The following is a 25525-nucleotide window of genomic DNA, read 5'->3' as shown; positions in this document are numbered from 1 at the left end:
TGCTCCGGCGATCCCGGAGATGTCCCACGGGTGAGCTCTGGAGCTTCTGATCCCAGTCTGCCGGATGGATGCTGCCTCCCATTTTTAGCGACAGTGAGCAAACCGCCTTCTCCTCTTCCTCCTGCTGCAAGATGCGGGCCCAGCAATGTCAAGTCCAAGCGTGGGCAGGCCAAGATCCCTCTCTGTGCTTCCCCTTCTGCTCACATGCTGTGGTCTGAGAGAAGAGATGGCTCGTTAGGCACGGGGTAGGGGACAGGACTAAAAGCAGGTGCCACACAGACATGTCACGGCTGAAAGAGACAAACACTGTCCCCACAGGCTTACAGATGTGAGGACACCTTGGGAGAGCTGTGGGGTTTTAAGGCTTGAGCTATGTTCATGCCTGGTTTCTCTCCAAGGGCTTGTGGCAGGTGATACAGGCACCTGTCAGAAACAGTTTGGGAAAACCCAACCCTGCCTTGGGGCTGCGGGAGGCCTAATGACCCCTCAGTGTCCCCTCCAACCTCATCCGATAGATGGGAAGTTGTAGCCGAGACACAAAGCCTAACCTCAGAAAGGACTTTGAGTCCCCTCTCCCAGTGAAATCACTTATGAGTCCCTGTTGGAGGATGGAGGTGGGCACAGCCTGCAGCCACTCGGGACATCTCCGGGGACTCACACCACCACCTGCTGACCACACATCTCCCCCCAGCTCCCGGGGACGCCATCTCACCCAAATCCTGCCTCCAGCCTCTGAGATGGGGCGCGGGGAACAGATGGTGCCTCTGTGGAGTTTCACAAACAAACCTGACCCACTTTAGCCTCGTCTAACAGTGAACGGCAATTACCTTACTCATTAGTCTGAGTCATTTATTTGCCCTGTAACATGCTCCCTCTCCCCAGCCTTCTTCAGAGGGGAGAGGCCACCGGATCCGGACAGAGTCTGAACAGCCAGAAGCAGATGCCTCTTAGAAACTTGTGCTGAGCCTGCCACTATGGCACTCCGCAACAAAACCTAATCCTGTGAGGTTGCCAGCATCCAGCCTAGTCCCAACTGCTGTGTGGCTAACAGCATCTTGGGGAGACGGCCTGTGGTTACTTTGGGAGAGGTAGAATGGGTTAGCACAGGGGTGACATCAAGCTCCTGCACAGACATTGATTCAGGAGCAAACCAAACTCAATTCTCAGGGATTTGTCTGCTCTGACTTCACACCCTACATGAGCCACTGGTGAGTTTCGTTGTTATGCCTGGCTCCCACAGGTCCCGCTGTCCCGAACTGTTCCAGCACAGGACTCGTTCCTCAAAGCACCCCCTGCACTGTGCTGCTGGTTTGCACAACCTTCTGCCTCCGGTCCCACCACAGCTCAGCCCCCAGGAGCTTTGGGTCCTGTGCGTGAAGGAGGCTGGGCAGAACACGGGACATTCCAGCGGAGGTGCTTATCTCTGCCTGCTCCCTCCCTGACTCCGGGAAGCTGTGGCTGTTTACCTGCCGGTACACCTCCTTCATGCCAGAGAGGCTAACTGGTACAGTTTGCCTTCCTTAGCTGTGGAGAGTGAGCCCAGCAGGAGGAACAAGGTGAAAATCCAGTTTTGCAGCCCTGTCCCCTTCTAAATTCTTTGCCTCAATTAGAGGAGAGAGCAAGAGATGTCCCCTCCTGCTGCAGGGACCATCTCTGGGCCAACACGTGCCTCCCTCCTCTGCACCCTGAGGCCACCAGGACTCGAGGCTGTGCCTGGCCTTGGGTCAGGCCTTGCAGAGCTGGAAGGGCTGCTTGTCAGGGGGCCGAAACGGGTGTGAAGTGTGTTCAGAGCCCCTGGCACTGCCAGCCCTGCAGGAGGAGCCGCTGGACCCCAGCTTCCCAGAGCGCACGCGTTTGGCCTCCATCACTGCACAAGAGTTAGAAGGGTACAATTTACACGGCTGCTGCCTTTCCCCTTTCTTCCCCTCTCGCCATCAGCCAAAACAAAACACACGGAGACAGCTGGGTGAAGCAGGAGGCACGGCGGTGAGGTTTGCACAGATACAAGCATCCCTCCCTGCCGCTCGCTGTGCAGAGAAGGGGCAGGGCTCCCCAGCTCAGGAGCTGACAGGCTGCCAATTAGGCACAATAAGCGCTGATTAGTTTCCTACCGGAATCCCTCGCCTTCCCCCTCCACGCTTAGACCTTGACTGTCACAAAGGATACCTTCTTTTACCAACTGCGAACATTTAAACGGCTCGCCCAAGGTCAAACAGCGAGCTAACGGCAGAGGGGAGGGAGCAGCAGATTTTTTTAATCACTACACATCCTTCAAAGGAGCACCAAGGCCCCAGCTACACCCGGCGTTACTTCTCCTGCACTCTATCGGCAAGGAAGCGACTGGGGGCAGCAACCACCTTTCTTAGATGTGGGCTAGACACAGGATGTCTCAGCCTTGTTCGTTTTTTACGATGGGTGCCCAGCTGGCTGACAGCCCTGGGGTAGGAATTTAAGCTGCAGCCCTCCAGCAGCATGAGGTTTGATGCTGTTAGCTGGAGGAAGCAGGCTCCCGAGACAAAATTATTGGAGCTAGACCTGGAAGGGAGCTGCAATGTCTGATGACTACAGGGATCCTCGCTGCTGTAGTCCAGGCTTTGGAGGGAAATTTATCCCAGGGGAAACGAACATTAAGTAAATGATGTCTCACACACACACACATACGCACAATAAACAAAACAAACACTTTTTTTTCTTCCCTTTATCCCAGCGACACCTCCAACAGCGATTAACCAGCACGGGGAGGGGAGCATGAACCTGTACATCTCCCCAGCTGCCTGAGAATTTCAGGCTGAGGGACAGAGGCTAGATCGCTTATCAGTAGGGAAGAGCAGATCTGTCTCTTCCCCCCTCCACACTCTCAAAGGACTTTAATGAAAAAACAAATCCCAGCGTACCCAGTGGCGATACCCACGATCAGAAGTTACCTACAGCAACCAAGTCACAGACTCAGCACCCATAGATTACGAACTCTTTTCTGTTTAAGTTACATCTTGCCCCAATACCCACCAACTATCTCCTTATTTTGCTCACAGAAAACCGAGAGATGGACTTAGCTGCAAAGAACTGCCGGTGCAAACTACCAAAAGCATCTGATCTGTAAAGACAGGGCAGAGAGATGGAAAACGAAGATTTGGGAGGTTTGAGGGAGGCAGAAGGCAGCACTCACCTCCCCCAGGCAGAGCGGTGACAGCAGATCCCCGCAGCCAGCCGGGTACGCGGCATTCAGGAAAAGCTGCTTAAGTAGGCTGCAGGCAAACAGAGGAGGAACCGAGCAGGTACACACGAGGGTTTGGTTTCAGGGCCCTCCCTGCCTCCTGATAACGCCGAGCTGCACGGGGTTGTTCATGCTGTTAGCACCACGGCCACGCCTGCGCTGGGCCCCTCGTGCACGGTGCTGAGCAAACACGGGCTGCCAGCACCAGCCTCACAAAGCCACTCTCCACCGAGTGCTTTGCTGCTCCAGTCCCAAACCAGCTCAGAAAGAAACTCCGGGATGAAAATTCAGGAACAGATCCTGAACAGAAAGAAACTTCAGGAACAGATCCTCTGCACTACGGGCACCTGCAGGTCCCAGGCAGAGCAGGGCTCCCCATCTGCTCCCATGCTACTCCCCATCACCGAGGGGTCTGGGGCTGAACCAGCAAGCAGAGACAGCCTTAGCACAGGGGATTATTATTATTGGTATTTTAAAGACCATGAGATGTTGCCTTTGGTTTTGCGGATGACAATCTTTTTCTGAAGAACAGCCCCAGCAGCAAGACCTAATGCTTTGATTGAACTGCTCATCTCTGCCAGGACAGTTTATTTGGCAGGCTACGCAGGAGGACTGATTTGAGGGGGTGGCTGGTCAAAAAGCTGCGTGACAGAAAGCACTTTTGGCCTTCTGGCCTCAGTTTCCCCCAGCTTTACCGGCAGGGACAGCATTTGTCCCTCCCTAAGGACACAGTGCCAAGCACCTTGACAAGGGTAACAGCCAACAACCTCCCAAAACTGCATCCCAGCCCTTCTGTGTAGGGTTTCCTGCACACAGCAGCAGAAAGGAGTCACGGCTGGGGCTTTTCCACAACCATTCACCAGGCTGTCATGGCACGGGGACATCACCTGCTGCTGAGCGCTAAGGCTCTTCCTCTCCCTCCCCAGGGAGTAGCAAAATGCTTGTAAACCCAAGGTTTTCTGTTTTAGTTTTAAGCTCACAACCCAAACTTTTCCTTCCTTTCCTCTGCAGAGAACCAGCAGATCAACCCCAGGAGGCTCTTCCACCTGGCAGCCAGGTAGGAGGGCGGGACAGGGCAGGAGCTCAGCAGCACCCAGCACAGCGCTGTCCGCACAAAGGCAGCCCCGGGGCAGCTCTGTGCCACCCACCCAGACACAGGAGCCTGCCCAGCACCTACGAACAAAGGACTGCACCTCCTGCACGTCTGCTGTCTCCTGCACCCCCTCTCCTCTCCTGTGACAACACCCAGAAGAGGGGAAGCCAGGCTGGCTACCTATGCTGAGCACGACTCACCTGGCAGCAGTAACAGGGAGCAGGCAGGAGGAGCAGGGCTGAAGCCAGGGGATCGGCTTCTGAGAGTCCGGTTCTTTCACGGCAGGGGACCAGCAGGCTTGGATTTGTGCCTTTCCCCTAGTCAGAGTGGATTCCTTGCTCACGTGCTTAGAGAAAAAGTTTTGACAAACGCCCTCGTGAGCTCAGTGCGGTACAGATGGTACAGACACAGAGAGCTGCAGAGGAGCAGCAGTGGGTGCACGGCCGCACGCAGCCACGGGGCTGGATGTGCCGGTGATGTCAGATGCAGGGACTCGCTTACCAAGCAACGAAACAGCTAGCAGACAGCTAACCTCCCACTTCCTTTCTCTCAGCAGCACGGGCGCCGCTCCGTGTGCCCTCCCCAGCGGGCTCCGCGCCGCACCTTTTGCTGTCGGATGGAACAGACCCTAAGACACCCTGAGAAAACAAACTGTGTGCTAATGGACATGCACCGAAAGAAGCTTCTCCTCCTCCTGATCTCCTCTAATCTTCACAACGTAGGATATTACAAGTAATTGCATCTGTTCTTGGACAGAATGACGACCGAGGGACAGCCGTTTTATAAATAAAACTGGGGTGTAGTTATGTGGCTGAGAAAAACTCCCTCCTTCCTCCAAAGAGTCCATATCTCACAGCTCTGCAGCCTTCCCCATCACCCCGTGGGTGCAGAGATGAGATGTTGCTGTGCGTGGCAGCAACCCCTCTGATTTATTGCTACCCAGCAGATGAACAAACAGCCACAGCAATGATCAGCCCGTGGAGATCTGCCAGCACTTGTGACCTGCCCGGCTCTGTAACAACCCAAACCCTTTCTTACACGGGAAGAAATTTCCCTGGGTCAGCGTTTGCCAGGCTGGAGGCAGGGGACGGTGAAGGGCAGGGGCTGCTCCAGGTGACCTGGCCCCACACCTTTCCTCCCCACCACAGGGCAGATTCGATGCAGGAACTGATTGCCAACGAGCAGCGGGGAGAGGGGAGGGCGAGGGGTATTGTTAGCCATTCATAACCACAGCGTTACACTTCCAACCTTCCGAGGGGCTCTTTCTGAACGTTATTAATTCCCCGCTCCCTGGAAGCCCTTTGGAAGAAAGGGTGGGAGCGAGCACAAGGGCGAGCGCTTCGGGAAGGGCTGTTCATACAGTGCCAGAGCCTTTCACAGCTATCAGTGGCCATTCAGTGCCGCTGAATGTGAAATACACCATGGAGAATAGCTCTGGCAGGCTTGCGCGGGATGAAATGGAAAACTCACCTGACCTCTCCTGACCCTCTCCCCTTCCCCCCCCTCCAAATCTCCTTGACCCCATTCACAGTGTGGGGAGAGGGGAGTGGTCATTAAGCAGGGATGGGAGAATTGCAATTTATTTAGTCTCCCTGAATTAACTCTGCGTTTCCTTTGAGCTCAGGGCTCCATTATATTGGCCTCGGCAGCTCAGCTTAGGGAAAGAGCAGCAGTGGGTGGAAATCCCCTTAGATGAGAACAAGGAAGACCCAAGGGCCACAGCCCATTCGAAATTCCCTTCCTTACCCCGCGGTGCAGCACCCAGCAGCTCAGACACCAGGAGACCAATCCAGGAAAAACGCTGGATGCTACAGACATTTAGGAGCTGGAGGAAGGGGCACGTCCCCAAGGCAGCTCAGAACACCTTCCACGCAGTTTGTTCGTAAGGGAGACATTTAAATTTATTGGGATTGGGAGTTGTTTTATCTGCCAGGCAGCAATTGCTTCCTTGCAGCACCCACGAGGTGGTTATCCTGCTGTTAGGGCTATCGGAAGGTCATGGCTCAGCTTGTGGTTGGTGCTCTTGTGGAGAGCAGACTGATCCCTGCCCAAGCAACACAAGCAGGGAGACTGAAAGCAATTCACTACGATCTCCATTTTGTGAACTGAGAGCAGGAAGCAAAAGAGAGAAGAAGGAGCCAAGCTTTAAGTGCCTGGAGCTACCGGGGGGCTGCATCTCCCCTTTGGGAGATTTGCTGGTTCGTGCTGATGGTTTGTCCTGGTGTTTTGTGCAGATGGTTTGTGCTGGTGGTTTGTGGGGTTGGGCTGTCCTGGAGCCAGCCCTGGGGACTGCTGCACGTCTGCAGAAGCTCTGGGAGCTTTGGGGTTGTTTCCAATAGCAGTGCTTTGCTCAAGCAATGGTCGATCAGGGAGGGCAGGTGACTGCTAAGTGTCTTCCCTGTTTTGCAGTGAGCAGCAAGGGCACGTGAAACAGGCTGGTATCAGTCCTCCTTTGAGCAATTGGATAAAGCAAAGGCACCAGGGAAAGGCTACGGACAGCAAATGAAGGTCCCTATAAGGTGGATAAGGTCAAAGCATTTTTTAGGAACAAACATTAGGAAAGGATGCTCTCCTCTCCTGGCAGGCTAACGGCACCGTCCATGCCAGGGGGATAGTTTGCAGAATGGGGAAAAAATGTCCTGCTTGCCCTTCACCCTGCACGTCGCTGGTATTTCACGCTTCTTTCTGAAGCCATGCCAACAGCTCTGCGGACTCTTTATCCTCACCCTGCCCCAGAACATCAAACAGACAGCAGGACAGCCCCCAGGCTCCACTGACCTCCTGTCCACAACCTGCTTCTTCCCCCTGGCAGACAAAGGAACTGCTCCTGGCAGGAACTCTTGCCTGAGCTCCCCTGCCTGCCAGCCTGGCCAGAGAAAGAGACAGAGCAGCAGAGGCCAATTCCAGCCTCTCCTCCTCCCCTAACAAACCAGGAACTGCCTCCAGCTCGCGAGGTCACTGACACAGCAGAGGCCACGCTGACACGTTTTGGAGCTTGCTGCGGACAGCCCGGGATGCCAGAGGGTGCCAGGAACTCTCCCACAGCTGGCAGGTGTCACCGGCACGTCCACCCGCCTGCAGCCACGCAGGGCTTCGGGCTGCTGGGTGAGATCCTGCCCCAGCCCACACGAGGAGGAGCGTGGCCAAGTGAAAGCAGGGTGCAGGGAGGAGCTGGGCGCTGAGCTCCATGCAGGGGCTGAGGTTGAAGGGCTGAAACCTGGTCTGCAGCTCGGCCCCATTTCCATGAGGGACACTGTCTGGAAAGCCAAGCAGGCTAAGCTGTGATGCAGGGAAGGACTGAGTGCCCTAAAAAATATCCTACAGCTCAGCTGCAGAAGGATCTTCAGAGAGCACTGAAGGAGCTGTGGTGGAACTGCTGGTGCCAGCTGCAGGGCAGGACAGCCTCACGGCATTTCACCCACTTAGGGCCAGCATCTGATCTCCAAACTTCACGAAGCACAGAGAAGTCTCACGCTCCCCTAAACACACACAACGCAACCCAAGAGGCATCGCTTTCAGCTCCCACTCCAGTCTCACTCCTGCTGGTCACCCTCCCCTGAGCTGGCGTCGGGTGTGCCACAAACAGCTCAAACCTCCGGACAAGGCTGGCCCTACTGTGTACAGCTTTTTTTTTTTTTTTTTTGCTGTGGCATGAGCCAGGCTCTTACTTTTATTCATGAGAGGAGCCCCTGTTTTGGAGTGGGAGGGCAAACGCGAGATGAGCTGGTTCTGCTTTCCACTTGAGTTCATTTTTGCTGTTTAAAATACTGTGCCCATCGCCCTGGCACTTGCTCTGACTCAGCCTTTCCCCCCACCCCCTCTTTTTTATTTTTATTTTTTCGCTGAAGAATAAAAATGTAAATCGAACTGGGGAAAAAAAAAAAAAAAAAAAGAGCCCCTTCCAGGTGCCCCCCTTCTCCGCAGCGCGGTAACGGGTGCAGATTCTATCCGCTGCCACATGACCAGGGCCCGTATTTCTGTGTCAGGGTGTAAAACCTTCCCCGCTGAGCCGCCTTTTCTCTGCCTGAGGCTGGGGGCTTCTGCTCCGCGTCTAGTCAAACAGGCCCACAAAGGGGATTAAGGAGAGCCCCTCAGCCCCACAGAGTAATCCATCAAATTATCCCTTGTTGGCGGTGCCGGCCGCCTTGGGGGGAGCGGAGGGAGGGAGCTCCGCAGGCTTTTAAAGGCGCTGAAATTATACTTGAGCCTGAAACACTCCACCCAGCTGCTCCAGCCCGCAGCACAATGAGCCGGTTGTAAAGGGAATACCGGGGAGCGAGGAAAAAAAAAAAAAAAAAAAAAAGAGACGGCCGCTGGTAAAAAGCGCAGCAGCCTCCTGATGTGTGACAGCCCAACAGGTGGCTCGGGACCCGCTCCCGCGACCCCGCAGCAGCGCGATAGCACCGGGCTGCCTGTGCCTGGGCAGGGGGAGACCCCAGGGCTCCAAATAATGTTGGGATGTGTTGGTCCTGCCCGAATGGACCCTGGGCATGGCCTTAGTGCTGTTGAGGCTGAGGCAGAGCCTGCATTTAGTTGCCAAGGAGCCCCTGGTGCTCTCCTGCAGGGGATGAGGGCTGGGTCCAGCAGTGCCCCTAACCGTGGGCTGTGATGGTGCCACCCCAGGCTGTCCCTCTGCAAGCGCCCCAAAAAAAAGCAGATCACACTCACCAAACTCTGTCTACCTGGACATTGAATCTGCATTTTCCTGCAGTACAGCTACACCTGCATAGCTCAACCCCACACAAGTGAAGTGCCTTCCTTGAACAAGCGCGTGGGACTTCAGAGGCTTGCATTTCTGTAAGTGTTCTTAGGCAGAAAGCACTTGCCCCAACAACCTGGAACTGGCAAAGGGAAGAGCAAACCAGTCCTGGTGGGAGGTTGGTAGCTGGCAGGGAGCACACATGGCTGTCCCATGGATGCTGCGCAGCTCACCTTGGCACTGAGACAGCAACACAACAACTTCTCAGTTCTGGTCACCAGTGCTGAGCAGGAGGAAAATTTCCCACCTGTTACAGAGAAGAAATGGGAGGGCAGAAACCCTAGCTATTTTATTGTGCCTGCTTTGCAATGTCTGTTCACAAGGCTGGGAAAATGGGAAGTGAAATTGGAACTTCTTGTTTCCAACCAAAGCACGAATGCTGCGTAACGGCACGTCTGCCTGCCCAGCTAGCCACAGCACCGTCGCTCCTCCAGCACGCTCAGGCTCCAGGGCGGCTCTGGGACTTGCAACCCATGAGAGATCATCATCATTTCTGGCTTTATTTAGCAAACTGTGACAATCACGGGGCCAGCTGAGACTCAGTGCCAGCCTCAGGGTGGAGAGGGCAGCTGTGATGTGCTAGCACAACGCAGCAGCCGCGGCAGAGAGCCGAGCCGTACCCCAGCGGGCCCGTTTTGAAGCTGCAGAGAGGGGTCTGACAAATATAACCACAGCAGGAGCTGCTGCTACCTAACCCTGAAATCTCACCTTCCCTCATTTTTGCCAAAAAACGTGTCCTGAGGTCCGTACCTAGGACAGACAGAGGTTTGGCTGGTTGCTCCTCCCTGCGTGGCGGTGCTTGGAGAGCAGCAGGCAACAGGCGCAGGCTTCTGCAGTCCCTCGCGCTGAAAGTTTTGGGAGCGTGACCTTGTGCTCTTCCTCAAAGGATATACTTTGAATCCTAGACACACACAGAGCTAATGGGCTCTTTTGTAATCACATGGTAGTTAGTCCATTTTTTCATGGTAATTTTCTGGTCTGCAATTCCAGTTATTTGTGTCCCTGCCGGAGAAGTTTGATGCTAACATATCTCTCGGCAAGCCCTTTGACCTCCGCTGGCAGGTTGGTGGGTTTCTCCCTCTCTGTTTTCTGTCTCTAAAATGAGGTCATGGCTTTGAAAGAGACAAAGAGCCTTTGCAGCGTGAGGAATAGCCCCAAGACAGCTGTGAGCACAGAACCCCCATCAGTCACATCGGGCCCTGAGCGCATGAGAGGCGAGCAAGCTGGGCAACAGCCCGCAGCCCTCCTGGGAACGGCTGGGTTTTACCCCCCTGCTCGGAGATCGTGCAAGAGCTCGCACCGAGCACGAACGGATGCGGACGGGCAGCCACCCGTGGTGGCACAACTCAAAGGGGGGAGGGAATGCAGCAAACCCTGCAGACCTTGGGCTGGGAGCCGCTGTAAGATCCCGCTGGCCCTGCTGTCTGTCCCCCTGGCAGGGTTGCTGTTTCCGTCCCGCTGCCTCTCAGCCACCTGCATGCTGCCCTGTGGGCTGCAGCTGCCCGTGGAGGTGGGTTTACACCACTTTGCCAGGTTCCTTCTGTCTCAGAAAGGCTCCTTCTGCCTCAGCAGCCACAGGGACGGGTGAGCAGCACGCAGGCAATGACCGGATTTCTCTTTAAGGTCATGCATCCAAGTCCCGAGATCTTTCTTACAAGAAAAGCAATTTCACGTGCCTCAGATAGCAAAAACTTTGCACGAGCCCTGCCATCTGCCTGCGGCACGCCAACGTCTCCGTGTTAATGAGGGCCCTCAGATCACCTCCTTATCATGACAGACTGGTCATGAGGTCTGGGTCTAAAAACAAGAGATCCTGTGATTTTACTTCTGTCTGAAGCTGTCTGGATAACTACAAAGATAAGAAGCCATCAGGGTGTGTTTTTTAAGACAGATAACTTTCACTGAAAGATTGTTATAAGCAGCTTACGAAGCCTTTTCCTTTCCCCGTTCTCATTATCGGTTTAATGTACCACGGACCCTGAACTCGCAGGGATTTAACGTGAAGCTGGAGCCATTTATCCAGCACACGCAGCAGCACAGAGTAGCTGCCAGGGGAGTTTTCCCCTTCTGAAAAGACAAAGCCCCAAGCCGCGATTTCTATAGGCGGCGAACAGAGCGAGGCATTTTACCACCCCCCTCGCTCCCTGCCTCTGCGTACAGACAGGCACCTGACTTCTGTTTTGCAGCTCCTGCAGGAGTACCAGCCTTGAATTATTAGCTTTTTAGTAATTAAGCTGGAAGTTCAAGTTCAAAGCTGCCTGGATTTTGCTGAGCACTCTGGCCAGGGGTGCTTGGGCTTTTCGTTGCACACAGTTGGTTTCTTGCTTTGATGCACCCTGCATCCATCAAGGGGACAGGCAGGGAAGTGGTGTGAGCACTAAAGCTCCTTAGCACTTGCTGACAAGGTCTGCTGTCGTAGGGGCAGAAGATTAAAACTTTGTGCATTTCAGACTCTGAAGAGAGCAGGATTTTCTCTCCTCACTGGGCTCTCTTGCCCATATTTACCGGAGTAAAGTTCAGCAAGCTACAAATGAAGCAGAAAGGCCTCTGATATTCCCGCAATATGCTCTGGGTGCCTCGGGCAAACAGCCAGGGCACCTCGGGCAGGCACGGTGCTGGCTCTGCCTGGTAAGAGCCGGGAAAGGGGTTATCACCAGCACCGTTTTGGGTCGTTTTGGCTCTGCACCAGCATGTGGTGACTAGCCACAGTTGCACTCGCCTGCTAGGGGGATAGCTAGCATTCCCTGCTCTTGCCCAAGAGGCTTATTCACGGCTATCAACACGAGCCACAGACAGTGATGAATGGGAATATCTGGAGGCAGCACAAATGTAGACTGTTCGCAGAAATCAAAGCTGAAAGAGGCCCTGTTGAATCATCTTCCCTGAGGCTGTCGCAGGACTGTTCCCAACAGCACATTCTCTAGCACATTTGTCCAGCCTGGATGGATGGATCTCAAGCACTGAGGTTGCAAGAATTTCCCCTGAAACAATACCTGTGGGCTGAGGTTTAATAGCTGGAAGCATCCTTCCTAGGTTCCCTGTGCCCCTCTTTCTACCTGCACGGTCAGCCTGTTCTCCCGACAACATTTAGCTGCTCTCCTCCACCTAGCGTCAGTCAGTCCCCACGAAAAGCCACCCTTCCAGGCCCGTTAATTGCTCGGTTGGCCTCGGCTGTAGCACAGCAGCCTTTTGTTCTAGCATTGCTCCAGTTGCTTCCACCGCCCCTCTCGCACAGGAGTCGTTTGTCAGAGCCATTCCCAAACCCACCTCTGGAGTCCAGCAGCAACAGCGCCCACACAAAGCCCTCTCCTGTCCCCACACGAGCCAGTACCTGGTACGCACAGCCTGCTGCCATCTCATTGTTCCTTTGTGCTCCATCTCTTTGTATTTATGAACTGCCTCGAGCCCCGGACCTACAAGGCCGCTCTCTCTGCCACCACAACAAGCCTTTATTCTGTTTGCACAGCTCCAAGCGAAGGGAGAATTTCCTCCAGAAAGCAGGCCAAGGTAGCACAGCAATACCCAGCACACCACACAGGCATTATACCACTGGATAGAGGGAAAAGATAGCAGCGCAGCATCCTGGACCTGTGGCAGATGCTCTGTGTCAGTCGCAGAGCACAGCCTGCTGATGGAAGCAGCTTAAAATCACCAGCAGGTAACTCACCCACAGGCTCAGAGTAATGTAGAGGCTCTGGGTCTTCATGCAGAGAGGACGGAAAACAGAGTGCGTACACTTACACCCACTTCAAATCTAACTGAAGAGCCACTTCTGGGCACTGCTCCTAAATTAGAAGCAGGCAACTGGGAGGAGACGGCAGAATAGCTTTAAGATTTGAGGTTTGACCACCACTTCAGTTGCTTTGATGCAGGAGGTCAGATCCCAGCAGGAGTCAACCCTAATGTTTGGTAAAGAAAATGCGATCCACGGATTTTACTGCATGCCCCATTTCACCGAAAGTCTTAACCCATAAATCTAAAGCAAGATTCAGATGTTATCCACAAATACACACATCATTCCTCAAATTGGCTCTACCCTGCTCCACAAGAACATTAATGTCTTTTGAGTGCTGACGACTTGCACAGATTTGAGTCACTGCACTCATTATATTTGCGTTTTTCTTGAGGAAAACTAGCTCTAGCTCCTGGAGACAAACAACCACGGAGAGCTTCAGCTTCCACCAGAGTGAAGGTGGAAAAAATCTGCTCCTTTGATGGAAGAGAAAAGCCTTCGACCTCACAAACCCAAACCAGCGCCCACCATTGTTTTAAGTTTCTTTTTCAAATAAACCTCATCATCTTGCCAGAGGCCATCCTTACACGGTCTGAATATTCAAAAATTGGCAATTATGAGAATTCATCTGCAAACCACCGTAAGTTGGTTCTTTCTGGATCAGCAGAGCTGGTTTCCCTTGGATATAAGGCAGGAACAGGGCCCTGAGAACTGAACTAGCAGCAGTTTTAGTGCCTGTACAGTGACTTTGAGAAAGAAAAACTGTTCAGAGCTGCAAACCAAGCACCTGCTTCTTGCTGTGTGTGTTCCAGCCGCCCTCCAGCACCAAGACAAAGAAGCCATTCGGACCACATTCCTACATTACATTTCTTATTTTGCCAGACAATATTCACGGGGGTCTGTTTCTCCTCTTCTGCAGGCTGGCAAAATGTTAAACAAATATTTTTGAACTGCAAGAGGAACTGACATTTTAGGATATGAAAACAAGGAGGAAGGGCACAAATTTGAGGACCTCCAAGGAACAGCGTGCATACAAATAATAATAAAAGGGACACTTTATAACTTCACGTGGTTATGTTTTCTGAACAAGCAACTCGATAGCTTGCTTGGTGGATACATCGGCAACTTTCTGCAGTTCCATAACACAAGATCAGATTCAGAGATTCTCAAAGCATTGAAGTGCAACAGCAGCATGAGAAATAGAACATTTCAAGGTCTAAATGGATTCAACAGATTGTCAGGTTTAGAGATAAATGTGGTTTGACTGTAAACTACATGCATCGGGGCAAAAAACTGCTATCCTCTGGGTTACTATCTTCCTATTCTTTCCTTTACTTTATGTAGACCCATACTTAGAGGCAATCTTCTATGTGCACCTACATCACTTGACTATCTCACAGAGACTCCTTTGAGGTTTTCCTCGCTTTTCTTTGTTTTTGTTTTTTGTTTTTGTTTTGTTGATTTTTTTTTTTTAAAAAGCAAGGATTCCTCCATGAGGGTCTGTGTCCCTTTTCTCAGCTGAGCCCTAGGGTTCCTTGTTTTCACATGGCTACCTTTGATGTCTGATATCGAGCACCCAGAAGTCAAGTCAACACTGAAAATAGCTGACAACTGCTCACAAGCTTTTCATGACTCCCTCCACTCACAGCACAACCTCAATCAAGAGTTTAACTGCACAGTTAGCATCAGGAGACCCCCCAGGTTGGCTGTCCCTGGTTAGTTTTAGTTAGAAATTGCTGTTGTATGCTGAATGTCCCCAACCTCCTGCAGAAGCCGCAGGGCCCGATCATATGATGGCGTTATTTGGAACAGCAGAAGTGAACAGACGTTCACCAGACATGACTTTTTCATTTCTGCTTCTCCCTCTCCATACCGGCTGCTGCCTACTTCTCCTGAGGTGCAAGGTACAAGGTTTTATAGCTGCTGCTGCCTGCTCATCCCTGCTGCTACCTGCAGCCGTTCTCCCATCCCTCTGGTCCTCCTGCTCCCTCATCGCCCTGAATCCATCACAAACCTCCACAACTTTCACCCAATGGGTCAAGACTTTTGCTTTGATGTTGCCTGAGACAAGATAAGGAGATAGCAGCACACACATTAAAGACAACCCAGAAGAGGTACCAAAACAAGACACTCCTTGGTTGAATAGCTCCAACCTAGAGAAAGGTGGAGGATAAACACAAACAGATGTTGCTTACACCGTTTATAGCTCATCTGAAAAGCTCTACAGCCCCATTGCAACAAAAAAAGTGGGACAGTTGCCTGGAGAGGCCAAAGTCTGAGGAGTGCATTACTGTTACACCTATTGGTGTGTATAAAACAGGTTTAAATTGCCTGAAAATATATAGCCGTAAAGGAAAAAGAGAGAAAGCAAACTACTTGTTAACGTCTGTTATGTCATTTTCTTGTAATTTAAGCAAGCTCCTAGCACAGGTCTAGCCCGGTACCAGATCTGACAGACTAATAGCCAACTTGAATGAAACCAATTAATAGCAATGTCCAGACAAGACTACACACACACAGCAGCATCCTTGGGTTCTCTGCTACATCATCATCTGCAGAAGTCCTTTGAAAGGGTTTTCTAAAGCCATCATGAAACTGCTGCTGCAGGCACAGCTTTTCACCTTGCTTTTCACCATCATAGAACTACAGAAGGCAGGGATTAAGACTATTACAGTCTAGTAGGTTAGAAACATGACGTATAAAGACTAGTTTTACAGAGCATCTAAATTTGTTTTTGTTTGCTTTCGTACATTCCTCAGAAGCAATTTGCAAACCCTCAGAGCTTCTTGTGGATCCGACACAAAAGGCTCTGGGTTGAGATTTTCAGAGTGCAGCAGGCACACCACAGACAGGCTGATATTTTCAAAGAGGCTCTGCAAAAAGACGCTCGAGGAGACCCACACAGTTACATTGGAAGAGCCGGGGCTGCTCTGTCACTTCATTGTTCAACAGATTTGATGCTTTTAGGACCAGCTCCTTTGATACCTAATCTGACAAAGCTCCTATTGGCAGCTTCGCTACAAAACTGGGCTGCTTAGTTGTTTTTTAATATTTGATTTATCATTTTTTAGAGAGCACACTCACAATGCCATCAGCCACAAGAGCAGAGCCATCACACTGAACTCCATACAGAAAAACACTGCCGCTTGAGTGCTCCAGCGAAATAAACAGTTTGGGGAAAAGGTTAGCAAGAGTTTATACTAGACACTCGCATTTTCTGGGGACTCTGGCGAAGATAAAACAGACCAAAAGGCTGTATTTTCTAACTCAGCAATCAATCCAGTGATCTGAGCTTCTCGTGCTATGGATATGGTGTTTCTCACTGCTGACAAAAATGGACTACGCGCTTTTCAAAAAATGCTGCCAGCAGAGTTTGTTTGGGAAACACTCAGTATCTACTATTACTCTGTTATATTACAGTAACGATAATCTTAGAGGCTGTGAGACTACTGCTTTGTTCACAAACAATATTACCGTTATCTCTAGGCAGCTCCTACACAAAGCCACGGGGCTCAGACCTTGTAGCAACAGCTCCGTGTTGTGAAACACCTTGAGGTTCAGGTGCTTGAACCAGAACCTCTTCAAGAAGAGGAGAGGCTCTCGCAGAAGACGTTGCACAGGCTACGTGTGTAACAAGTTGTAAGGGAACACAGCCATCAGCAGACAGCACAGGAAAAAACTCCCTACAAGGAGAATTTTCCTACTAAATCCTAAGATTGGCTTATACCCCAAAATACGGGGATTTATATCCCTTGTAAAGCTCTCTTTTAATTTACTATTAATTCTGGAGATTCTTGCTATCCATATCAAATTTCTAATCCTTTTTTCAAATCCCATAAGCTAAGCGCTCTTGGCTTCCACGATGCTTTGTGGTAATAAGTTCCAGAGTTTAAGGCACTGCCTGGAATTCGAGCGCAGGGCTGAGAATCAAGCCTTCCCAGCTCCTGCACCACAGCCACTCCCCAGCGAGTGGAAGAGTTACCAGGGAGCTACGGTGATGCAAGCAAGTCCAGGTAGCATCACACATTAAAAAATAAAGAGAAAATTACAGGTAGGGTGAATAATACAAATCGTTTCAAGGCTGGTACATGTTTTTCAGGAGTGCCTGCATGACTCTGGTGCCCAAGTCATTTGGGTACTTTTGAAGTTCTTACTCATGTTCTATTTCTATAAATTCCCGGTTACTCTCATGTTACACACAAACCCCACTCCCCTGAACCCATGTCTGAGACTAAAATAGTGCCAGACCAGGATCTCGTTGGAGCTTGGCTACTTTTTCTATACTGCCCACAAGTCTGACAGGTCTAAATGAGGACTGAGAAGATTGTTCTTGGTACATCCCATCCTCCCCAATTTCAGCAGTCATTTTCTTTTTTGAAAAAAAAAAAAAAAAACACATGAAGACCAGGCACCTTGCTAAGTTTGGCCATCACCAGAGCACAAGTATTGCTTGACTCTAGTGATTTTTTTCTTCCTGCCAAAGCTGCCACGAAGGGGAAGACAAATTAATATCATAAGCAATTAACGCACCTTCCCCATCAAAGTCTGCAGTCACGCCAAGCTTCGCAATCCTACAGAGCACTCACATTATGACACTTAGGTCCCAGGTCTAAGAAGAAAGCCTCTCCAAGTTCCCTTACATCCGAGCAGGGCAGACAAGTTAACCTGGCAGCAAATCTAAGCGGAGCCTACAATTAGGTGCAGTGAGAACTTCCTCCTGTCAAGCGCTGGTTTCCTTTGATTCCGAAGATTCACTGACCTGTCCTCACAAGCCCTCGGGATTTCTGGCCATCCGCCTTCACCTCCCGCTTCCCGACTTCTTTCCAGTTCAGTTACCTTTCAAACGAACTCGCTCACAACAGATGTCTGCAACAATGAGAAGCAGGGAAAAAAAGACTCAGGCTGCGTCCACACGCCAGCACAGCCCAGGAGGGGCTCAGCAGCCCTACCTGCAGCCGCTCTCCCTCTGCTCCTCGACGTGCAGGCTCGCCTCTTCTCCTCGCCTTTCCCCTAGCAAAAGCAGCACCGGATCGCAGGGAGCATCAGCGGGATCGAGGAGCTCGCAGCCGCCCCGTCTGAGCAGAAACCCGCCGGGACCCGGCGCTCTGCTCCCGGCTGCGAGCACGAGGTGGTCCCGGTCCCCCCCTTCTCCCCCGGGACGACCCCGAGCATCCCCGCAGCCCTTCGTCGGTGGTGCCCGGGGCTCAGCCCGGCCCCGGTGCTCAGCCCCGTGCCTCCGCCGCCGTTTAAATGGGCAGGTTGGGGCCCGGCAGGGAGCATGCGCTGCCCAGGGCGGGGCGGGGGGGACGGGGACGGCACCGGGATGGGGACGGGGACATAACGGGGACAGGGACATAACGGGACCGGGCAACCCCCAGCCCCGCACCCCGGGGTCAGCCCCGCATCAGGGCTGGGGGGTTAGAAGTGCTCGGCTTTTTCCTTTCTTTTTTTTTTTTTTTTCCCCTCCCTCTCCTTTTTTTTTTATTTATTTTTTTTTCTTCTTTCTGCAGGGGAATTACCCGCGCTCCGAATCGTTTCTTGTTTGCTTTTTAACTGATCTATTCATTACTGGTAATTGCTTGGATTGTATGCAAATGACTCCCATGCTCTGGGAAGCTCGTGACCTGGCCCCCGGACATTATTCATGGTACATGACTGCCTCAAATCACACGGCGTGTGCACACGAGAGGGGAAAGGCAGGCAGCTTGGGGGGTGCTTACACACTGTCACAATCACAGAGCCCCTTGGGGTGGAAGGGACCTGAGAGATCACCCCCTTGGTACCCCCCTGCCAGGGGCAGGGATGCCATTCAGACAGCTCCGGGTCAGTAATTGGTCTAACAGTAACTGAACAGAAGCAGAGGTTGAGGAAAAAGGAATATTCTTAACTCCTACACAGCCCTAGAGCTGAGCAGCCTTACACAGAACAGCCTTCCTTAAACATCTGCATCAACAAATAGTTTATGTGAACGCTCACTGGCAGGGGACAGTTAAAAAAAAAAAAAAAAAAAAAAAGGACGAGAATACAGCTGCTAAAGTTGATCTTCAATTAATGCTTGCAAAAGTTAGGGCCAGTTCTTCAGCTGACTGGCCATCAAAAGGCTTGGGTTAGTTTGTACTATTTAGAATTTGGCCAGCTGTTTCGCAATATATTTATCCAGCTCCGGTAGTTGCAGAAGCATTATAAAGATCTAGTTATTTTTAATCTTCGCAGGTTCTCTCCTTTGAGCAACTTTGTACCTCTCAAGGTCAAAAATCCCATTTCCCCATCACATTTCAGCTTGGGTCAGCAGGATCGTCTTGTTTTCACCGAGCAGCTGCTCCCTCCCCAAGCTTGCTGAAAGGACTCACCCTCCATGGCAAGAGCAGAGGAGCACCTACATTTATTGTCACTTGAACCGATGAGAACTCGCTCACAGGGGTGGCTGACAAGGAGAAATGACACTCCTGTTTCCTGCAAAAAGTTTTTTGGCACTCTACGTGCAGCTAGAAACTCATTGAAATAAATAATTAAAAAAAAAAAAAAAAAAAAGCCAGCAAGCCCTGGAGAGCTAGGCTATGCCTTAAGTTGGTAAAGTGCCAGAGTCCAAATTTGGGTGGGGAGAACTGCCTCTGTTTTCTGCTCAGGGAAGTTCACAAGCAATTAAATAACTATTAGTGCTGCTTTTTTATTTTTTTCTTTTTCACTGGAGCATATGACGCTCGCTAGGTGGATTCCTGAATGCTGTGCCTACAGTATCTGAGCTGGAGGTCAGTGTTGCAGGGCTCTGGTTAGAGCAGCAGCATGAAGTCAAGCTTCCTATTTGCAGCTCTACCTCTGACTCACCGAGTCCACACAAACAGCTTTAAAAAACAACAGAAAACTTGCAGGCTGTGACAGTGGACACTCCTGGACTGCCACTTAAGAGGAGGCTCTGGTCCTCTCACTGAATGTCACCGCGTGCCAGCGCTGCTTCAGCAGGCCAGGAGATCTGTTAAACTTTGCAAGCCAGAAGAGCAAAAACAGCAGCTCCACATACCATCCACTCTACACTAACCACAGGAGACAGGGCAGGCCATGGGGAGTCTTGTTGCTCTCAGAAGTCATGAGATGCATGAACATTTACAGTTCTGTGCCCGTACAAAAGAGCCAGGACCTCCTGCAGACGAACGGGGGGCTGTGCAGCTCAGAAGTGGTGCTCCAGGCCGCAAGCAGGGCTCCTCTCCCTGCAAACAGGCAGGTAACATTTTCTACAATTACCAGGCAGAAAGTGGGTTTAACTACATCTTACCAGACCAGGAGATTCTGGGTCATGCAGAGCAGATTAGGGCAGCTGATACTCCGCTACCTCAAATACAAGGACGTTCACGCTTCTCTCAGATTCCTGGTGCACTGCCCAGCAGGCCTGGGGAATTTCCCTTTGGCTGAGGAACTAAAAAGTTTAGGGGCTACTCAGATATTTCAGCCTCTGGCACACGTGAGACAGAGTACGGTGGTGGCACACCGGTGACAGCACTCACAGCTGTGAGCTTGCAGATTTGGGTCTGGCAGCCCCCAGTCCAGCAGGGACAGCTGCGAGGGCAGCTGCCTCCCTGCACTGCCTCTGGCCAGCACCCACGCAGTGTGCCCTTTTCCAAAATACTAATGCTTGCCTGCAGGCTGAGATAGGGCCTTCTGCTGTCATTTCATAACCATCACCTTCACAGATCTCACATCTACCTGAAGACAACTCCCCGCAACAGAGCAAGACCGGGGTGTGAGAAGCCTCGACATTTCTTATGTCTGTGACAGTCTCCCCATGTGCTCCTCCAACTTACCCACCAAGCAACCAAGGATTCTGGAGCACATCACATGTTTTCCTGTTGCAGGGCTCCATGCTGACAGCTACAGAAGACCCCAGACCTAGTTCACAAAAACACTTTGGCAGGGACCAGTGGGATCTTTTAGCAGGATCAGCAACAATTAAAAGTCAGACTTGGGTATGATTTCAGTCGATCCAGTCCTAGGCTTCTAAACGGACCGAATCGCTTTGCTGAAGCAGAACTAGGAGGTTCAGAACATCGCAGGGCTGAGCCATCATAAGAATCTGAAAATCAGATTAATTTATCAAAAGGGGGAAATACAGAGTCAACTGCCACCTCAGCTGTTCATGCCCGATTAGATCACAGCACAGATTTGCCCTGGCCTTATCTAAATCTCATGTGAACAGCCAAGCAGAACTCAGCTTGTGGTATCTGCTAGAATATTCACAGGGATTAGACACCATCACACGTGGCAAACAAGACAAGGAGCCTGTGAGCAGGAGAACATCTCAGCTTTACCTAGGTACAGGCTGTGCTCTGACAGCTCAGACCCTTCAGCTGCAGCTGCTTAGAAGGAAGGCTCAATTCAGGTCTCTTCTCTCTAGAGATCTTACTCATGCTGCAGAGGGATTTCCATGGATGCTCTGACTTACCCTGGAAGTCACAACAGCCCCAGATTGGCCAAAGGTAGTTTTGTAGTTTGAAGCCCTTCTTGTGTTTAGTTACAGCAAATGCAAATGTGAGTCCCAAACTTGACTGCAGACCGTTTGCTGACTCACAACACAAACCTTTCGCTCTCTGTAAGCCAAGAAAATAAACCCTCAGCACCCCACCCAGGGAGGTTAGGAGTGACTATTTACAGAGCACTCAGATACCAAGGTGGAAAATGTTGGAGAAATGCAAAGGAATAACATACTTCGGTGGCACTTAGTGCTGTTGCCTTGAGAACAAAGATAGGAACTCAAGCTGGACGCTCCAGGCTTTTAGGAGGATCCTTCCTGACAAGTCAGCAGTCTCAGATCTCTCATGCCAGTTGGGAGCGATGCTGCCAGAAGATGGACTTTGTATAATTGCATATAATGTACCTTTAAAGAGAAAAAGCCACTAGTACAAACAAAAGCAGCGCCCGCCTGCGCAAGCTGTTTATACTTGAGGTAGCCAGAGCAGGCGGCTGCACTTTAGGGCTTATCTTCTCTCTCTCCCTCTAAACAGGAAATGTATTTTTGTCTTGAGCATTTTAGGAGAAGCCACTAGGCTAGAATTTTCATAACATGGGGTGCCAGAAATGAGCATTTCAACTCCCCCTCAAGACCTGAGATGCAGTGGATAGGTACCCAGAACTGCAGGGTATCAATTCTAACCACAGGGAGAGGAACTGCCAGGGCTGAGGAGCTCGGCACTGCCAGCAAAGCCAGCTCTGCTGTGTGCCAGGGCCCTCCAACACTGCTGCTATCAGCTGTAGGAAAACTAAGGGACAGAAATAGGGCTAGTAAATCAACTCGTGTTTTCAAAAAAGGCCACAGCCAGCACAACTCAGAAAAGGGAAAACCCAGGGGAGGGAAACTACAGAAGTGGCCTCTTCCATCAGCACTTGGCAACTGCTGGCAGTGAAGTGGTCCTCCTTGGTAGGACCATTATATCTGGCTGCAGTACAGGCAGGCTAGGGGGTGCCAAATCCCGAAGATTAAAGAGAACAACACATGTTCTGGCTTCCTCTCTGACAGCAAATTAGAGCTACAACATCCCACAGGTTTACTATCTCCTTGCTCAGCACTGCCACTCCAAATAATGGTGCAAGCTGGATTCCTCTGTGGAGGACTGCAGGGAAGATATGGTATCAGCGCTACACAGGCTCTGCATGATTTTTGCTCCCCATTTGCCGTAAATTTCATGAGATTTAGTCTCAAATCACTCAGAATCATGGATTCAGTAAGGTGGAGGTGTTTGTTTTTTTCTTACTTTTTTTTTTTTTTTTTTTTTTTAAGGCCCATTTCTACAGCTGCAGAGAAAAGCTTTAAAACATGACTGGCTACAAACTGCCAAAACCAGAAGGCAATTCCTTTTTATTATCATTATTTTTTAATTAGGAGTCTCAAGACTTAATCTCATGATTTTTGAGACAGTGCAAAGTCTAGCTCGTACTGGAAAGGCTGAAGTTGGTTAGCAAACTTTTCTCGTTGCTCAGGAGAGAGATGGGGTCACTACGTCCCACTTACTGGATTCCAAGGCCTTGCAGCCAAGCAAACAGGCTTGCTCCCTTGTCAAAATCCTTATTGATACTGGAACGGCTCCCACTGTTTGCCACTTAGCGTCAACGTTACTGTTCCTGCCGGCGATGCAGAAAGAAAGAAGCTGTCCGTGAAACTGTGTGTGTACGAGTGTTGCTAAACCGGGTTTGAAATCCGGGCATGTCTGCTGTATTTACAGAGCGCAGGACAAACATTTTAGCATTCCCCCTGCTGTTCCCTGGGCTGCATTCTTAACCTCTGCCTCTTCCAGCCAACCTCCTCTCCCTGTACACAGCATCACGTGCTCAGTTGCTTTCTCCCCAGCTTTCAGGATGTAGCTGGAGCTTTGAACTGCCTGCCATCCGCCAAGCGAGCTGTGGTTGCCCCTTACCCCACCAGGAGAACCTGGCAGGGAGGCATGTCCTTGCTACGAATGTACACAGAGAAACAGCCAACCACAACAGCAGCACAAAATCCAAACAATTTCACTATGGGGAAGTTAGAGGGGAACTGAGTAACAGCTCTGCTGACCCTTCTCCCCCCACCGTGCCTCCTCCCCTTGCTTCTTTGGCTGTTACCTCTGGTGAGCAGGTAAGCCCAGACCTCCCGTGTAAGAAGGGAGCACAGCTCTGACTGTCCTGACAGTGTCCCGACAGCAGGCTGCAGCTCTTTGAACCTCTGGCTGCTGTAAACTTTAGCCCTCAGCCACACTCACATGGCCAGAAGCCAGGCGTGGGGGGCTTTCACCCTCAGCACCTCAAGGACAGCGAGGTACCATCACTTCGGAAGGCCACTGTAAAGACAAGCATCACTTCACATTGCTTTACTCTCCAACATACAGGGGGTCTCAGATACCACGAGGCACTTTGCTGCCTCTCCTCCTCTAATCCTTCACTCCTCGCCCATCTCAGTCCTACAAACGAGGCAGGGAAGAGTTTCATGGCCAGGGCCTTCAGCAATGGCCTGGCAGAACCCATGTCAGGAAGGGTCCCGCTGTCCTCTGACGTGGTTCAAGTTTTTTTCTCATCAGCACGTTAGGTAATCACTCACATCCTGCCCACTTCCTTCCCACTCTTAACCCAAGAAGGTAAGTTTTTAGTTCATTGCAGCCGAGTCACATTACCGTGGGGAAAAGCAACCGATTCTGGTGTCAGTTCACAACATCCAGCTCCCAGGATAAGATGTGAGGGTCCTCCTCACTGAATAGCCTAGTTTGATTCAAATCTAGTTGGAGAAAGTTAGCAATGAATTTAGCTCCTTCCCACCCTGCACGTTTGGCACCTGAAACTTCGAACTGCCCTCTTTGCCTTGTTCCCCTTTAGTTCTGCTAAGCTAGAGACAAAGCAAAAGGATTTCTTTCGGTTTGGGGTGCCAAGGAAACTGTCAGCTCCCATTCAGCCTCCAACCATTCTCCGCGAGGCATTTGCTCAGCCACTTGCAAATGATGCACCCCATGAGCCATCCAGTCGATTTCCCAGGACAGCTTCAGCAGCGCACGCTGCTCGGGGACCCTGCGGCATCAGGCAGGTAACAGACGAAACCGGGGGCCCTGGTATGCAAGAGGCCACGGACCCTGGCTGAACAATCCCTTATTAATAAAAGTCCCTCTTGAGCAAGGGCAACCAGATGAAAAAACAGGGCTTGCTGTTTGTTCCCGTTGGGGGCCATCTCGTTTCTTTAATGAAATTCTCCCTGTTTGCAAAGCGATGGGAAGCTCCAGCTCCCCGAACAATGCAGGGCTGCAACAATGAGCAACGCAGTCTTTGATTACAGATAGATCCAAACCCCTTCTCCAGGCCATGCCTAATGCCACAGCACTCGACTCAGTCTATAAGCTGACCTAAGACTTGATCTGGCAGATCCCTTGGCTTTCCTGCCCCACTCAGATTTTTTTTTCCTCACCCCTGCATCTCTTCCATCTCAGTTTCTAAAGGAGAACCCCTCAAGATCAGCCTTGGTTTAGTGGCGGACGTGGTGGTGCTAGGTTAAAGGTTGGACCTGGGAGGTTTAAAAAAAATCTCAGAGGTTTTTCCCAACCTGAATGACTCCATGAATTCCCTACATCCTGAAGCCCTGTAAAACCCCCAGGCCCACCTGGAGGCATGCTGAGGTGCAGAACGGCCTCTCCAGAAGATGAACCAGTACCTCGTGGTGGGTAAGGAGAGCAGGAAGCCTCAAGACACACCGCTCCAGGTGGTGCTCACACTTCTCATCCCTGCAAGAGGCTGTTTGCTTCCACAGCAGCCACGTGCAGCACACCTCACGCAGACGCAGGCACAGAGCCCACTCGCCAGCTTTCAGCCTCCCAGTCCGATGTAGCTACAGGAAATTAAATGTCTAAATATAAATTTTACAGCCTAGATCAAGACCAAACTCCACTGATGAGGTGAAGAGCTGGGCGTTGATGCAAATACTATCAGAGTAAGGGACAGCAAGGAAGAGATTTCCAGGGGTATTCTCTCCAGCAGCACAGCTGTTAGGAGCAGGAATGAAGGCGGCAGAGTGCTGCCACCATTCATCGGTATCAGACAAAGCAGAGAACCTGAAACACAGAATCAACTATAAAATATTTACAGAAACCACCCAGGAATATTTGCTGAAAAAGAAGTCTTGTCAAACCAGCTGATCAGTAGTAATTACCTGAGAAAAATTATAAGATTGAAACATCCCTTTTCTTGGCGATTTTATGGTACGATTAATGGACAGATTTTTGCTTC

At 51.1% G+C, this 25525-nt stretch overlaps 1 long non-coding RNA gene across 1 annotated transcript; it reads right to left on the bottom strand.

The window, feature by feature from the left end:
• Window positions 1-29: 29 nt before the first annotated feature.
• LOC116498903 lies at window positions 30-17924 on the bottom strand. The gene is made up of 3 exons (XR_004254204.1): window positions 17749-17924; window positions 17559-17665; window positions 30-214 (listed from the first exon to the last, which is right to left on the bottom strand). It is a non-coding gene; the product is annotated as an uncharacterized LOC116498903 (long non-coding RNA).
• Window positions 17925-25525: the final 7601 nt, after the last annotated feature.

Source organism: Aythya fuligula, chromosome 25 (genome assembly GCF_009819795.1).
Source record: "Aythya fuligula isolate bAytFul2 chromosome 25, bAytFul2.pri, whole genome shotgun sequence".
Lineage (NCBI taxonomy): Eukaryota > Metazoa > Chordata > Aves > Anseriformes > Anatidae > Aythya > Aythya fuligula.
This window is presented reverse-complemented; position numbering and strand designations above follow the sequence as displayed.